This window comes from Chinchilla lanigera, unplaced genomic scaffold (genome assembly GCF_000276665.1).
Source record: "Chinchilla lanigera isolate Chin_1 unplaced genomic scaffold, ChiLan1.0 scaffold00070, whole genome shotgun sequence".
Lineage (NCBI taxonomy): Eukaryota > Metazoa > Chordata > Mammalia > Rodentia > Chinchillidae > Chinchilla > Chinchilla lanigera.
Genome location: NW_004955471.1, coordinates 7667029 through 7670842, shown reverse-complemented (window position 1 = coordinate 7670842; position 3814 = coordinate 7667029). Strand labels below are relative to the sequence as shown.

Below are 3814 nucleotides of genomic sequence, written 5' to 3'. Positions count from 1 at the left end.
TGGGTATTTTAAGGGGATTAATGGATATGTCTTTTACTGTAATAAATCTTTTAATTTGAAGGAATTAAAACACTTCTGCACAACAAAGGAAACAATAATCAGAATGCAGAATAGGACAATACATTCGCCATTCATATATCTGATTTCAGTGTTGTTATGGCTTAGATCTAAAACGTTCCCCCAACATCTAATGTGCTGGATGGGGCCTCTGGGAAAGTGATTAAATCATGAGTGCTATTACTATATTCATCAGTGAATTAATGTCTTGATGAGTTTGTAGCAGAATGTGCTGTTGGGAGGTGGGATCCAGTTTGAGGCCGTAGGTCACAGGGTATGTGCCTTTGGAGGGTGTGTCTCCAGCTCTCTCCTCCTCTGCTTCCTACCACCACAAAGTGAGCAGCTTTGTTCTACTGTGCCCTGCCACTATGATGTTCAGTCCATGGTTACTTGGCCAAGTAACCATGGACTGAACCCCTGAAACCATCAGCCAAAACTCCTTTAAGTTTTAAGTGTTATGTGTTTTGTAACAAGTGATACAAGGGCTAACATCCAAAATATATGAGGAACTCAAACAATTCAATAGTGAGAAAACAACCTGTGTGGTGGCACATGCCTGTAATCCCAGTACTTGGGAGGCTGAGGCAGGAGGATTGCTATGAGTTGGAGGCCAACCTGGGCTACACTGCAAAACCCTGTCCCCTGCTCCCTGAAAAAAGAAAAAAATAAGCAAAGGATCTGAATAAACATTTCTCAAAAGAAGACATACAAGTGGCTGACAGGTACATGAAAAATGGCCCAAAATACTGATCCTGAGAGAAATGCAAACTAGAACCAAAATGAGGTTTCACCTCACACCTGTCAGAATGGTCATCATCAAAAAGACAAAAGACAAGTGTTGACAAAGATGTGCAGAAAAGGGAACTCAGGTATAATTTGGGGAGAATGTAGTATGGTCATTATGGAAAACATATGGAGGTTCTTCCAAAAAAATGAAAAACAGAACTACTTTTGTGATTCAGCAATGCCACTTCTGGGTATAGATCCAGGAAATGAAATAAAAGAAACACCCGCATTCCCATGTTCCTTGTGACATTGCTCAAAATAGCCAGGATACAGAATCCACCCATGCACACACCAAAGGATTGGATAAAGGAAAAAGAAAAAAAAAAAAAAAAATATATATATATATACACACATATGCATACTCTTCAACCTTAAAAGGAAGGAAAGTCTGTCATTTTTGACAACACAGTTGGACATTATATTAAGTGAAATGAGCCAGGCACAAAAATACAACTACCAGTGGGGTGTGGTGGTGCACGCCTATAATCCCAGTACTTGGGAGGCTGAGGCAGGAGGACTGTGACAAAGTAGAGGTCAGCCTGGGATACACTAGAATATTAGCTTAAACTAGGTAGCAAGACCCTGTCTCAAAAAACAAACTAACGCATGACCTCAATTATGTGGAATAAAAAAAAAATCAGACTCAAAAACAGAGGAAAATTGTGACTAGCAGAAGCACAGTGGGGTGGGGGGAACCTAAGGAGATATTGGTCAAGGACCCCAACTGTGAGACAGGAGGGATAAGTTCATGAGATGTTCATTATGGCGATCACAGCAACAATACATTATACACTTAAAAATTGCTAAGAATAGATTTTAAGTGCTCTTATTACAAAATATGGTGAGATAATATATATATTAACCTGACTTAGCCATTGCATATATATGTGTGTGTACATGTGTGTATACTAAATCATGTTGCAGACCATAAATCTATAAATTTTTACTTGTGAATTAATAATTTAAAAATGAGGAATAAGCCAGTCAGACTTGCCTTTCTTTCTGTTCCTATCTGTACTTACTCTTTGCCAAAAAGCCAAGGACTGCTTTCTGTGCCTGTAGACCTGTGGTGCTTTTTAATGGCAAACTAAGATAGCACTTTAAAATAAACTCAGAATTGTGCTGTATGACAGGTACTGCTCTGAGCTCTTCAGAAATGTTTAAATTATTTAATCGCATTCCACCAGGGCTAGTGAATCATGACTTCTGCACTTCTCATTGGGCAGCACAGAGAAAAACAGACCCCCTTCCCCCGGGGTAGGAGCTGGGGACAACCCAAACCTGATATAGCTGGGAGCGGAGAATATGCTATGTCTCTTTCCCCAGGTGGGTAGCAGAGGTGGAAATGATTATTATTAATAGTAATAATAATAAAATCTCAGTGAGCATTAACTGTGCATGCATTGTTCATGGGCTAGAACTAGACATACAAAAATTTTCTCATTTTACCAAAGCAACTTACTCGGACCATTTCAGTCCCTTTATTTTACAGGGTTCAGGAAGTGCAAACCAGCTACCCTGCTGGCACAAAGAATCAGGATCCAGATGTGGATCTGTCCAATTCCGCTCCTCTGCCCACTGTGTAAGGATCCAGGCTTGGCTGGGGGCAGGGATGGGGCTTGAACTGGAGAATCTGCTCTTAGTGCAGGAGACCCAGGGGCAGGAGCAAGTTAAATTATCTGAAAGGAAAAGGCCGTAGAGAGAATCTAACAGCCTTAACCATTATATTTGCAAAGAAAACAGCTCTCTTGCCCTCAGCTTCTATCTGCTAGGCATTACTTTTGAAACCTAGAGCAGTTCTGAGAAGCAGATATTTTTGTGTTTTCATTTTCTGGCTGTGAAGATTAAAGTTCAGGGACTCCCAGCGATCTGCCCAAGGCTCAAGTGAAGGGGTGGAACCAGCGTGGCAGATCTGGGAGGCTTCCAGTCCTGCGCTGTCCTAGCTCCTCCTGCACCTGCCTCCTAGCTCCTCCTGCACGACGGCCAAGGAATTCATGAGGGCCTCCAAGTTCTGTGCAGGCAAGTCGCCTATTATTTTGAAAGAAATTTGGTGCTTGCTGACACAATCATAATGTCAGGCAGAAAGTCAGTCACCAGTAGGCTGGAGGATAGGTAGCTGGGTGCGGGGAGCTTTGCTTTGAAAAACAAAGCAGATGGGATGTTTCTTCTTTCTCAATCATTAGGTATAGATAAGATCCACACAAGCTTGAGGTTTCAAACTTCAGCTCTGGAGAATACAGTGTCCTCTCAATGTTCTGATAAGGTCCAGGGCCCAATTCAGTGTATGGGTGAGGGGCTGAAAACCCTTCCGGTCTCAAACTAAGTGGAGACATCCACCTGAAGAATGAACAGAACAGCTTCCCTCTGAAGCAGGCAAACACAGTGACACAGCCAGCGAGAATCAGGCAGAGTGCTGGGCCCTGACCTGCTGCCCTTGAAAACGTGATTTGTGTTTTCCCCCGGCCAGCCAGGGATTTAAAAGCTATTTTCATTATGAACCTTCACCCTTTATTGGGCCTACAGATGCCCTAGGTGACTAAAAGCAAAACAAAGTTTGACTTTTCTTTTGTAATGAAGATGCTGGCACAAGTATTCCTATTAACATGTGGTGAAATTTGGGTCAAATCTTTTCTCAGCTCTGCCTATATGTTAATCATTCAGAGAGTGTCTGTCTCAAAATTGGCAAAACAAGCTTGATTAGCCCGAGATTTACAGAATCTCACCCCCATCAAGTATGTGGACACCAGGATGGGCAACTTGCAGGGATATTCAACTATGGTTGGAAGTCTCCAGCCATTGTCCTGAACCTGATTTGTCTTAAACTTTGACCACCTGCGAACAGGAGCATTCCCTCCCATACAGATTTCAGAACAATGGCAGCAGGAATGAAAAACCAGGTCTGCGGGTGGCCCTGTCCCAACCCCTGTTGTCACAGTGCCAAGCTGGAGGGGGAGGGAAGGGAGAGAGGCCA

General features: G+C 42.7%; 1 protein-coding gene across 12 annotated transcripts in view; it reads right to left on the bottom strand.

Moving 5' to 3' along the window:
• Trim2 (tripartite motif containing 2) overlaps nt 1–3814 on the bottom strand; it is a 174542-nt gene that overhangs the window by 27594 nt on the left and 143134 nt on the right. The gene's annotated exons all lie outside the window — the stretch shown is intronic.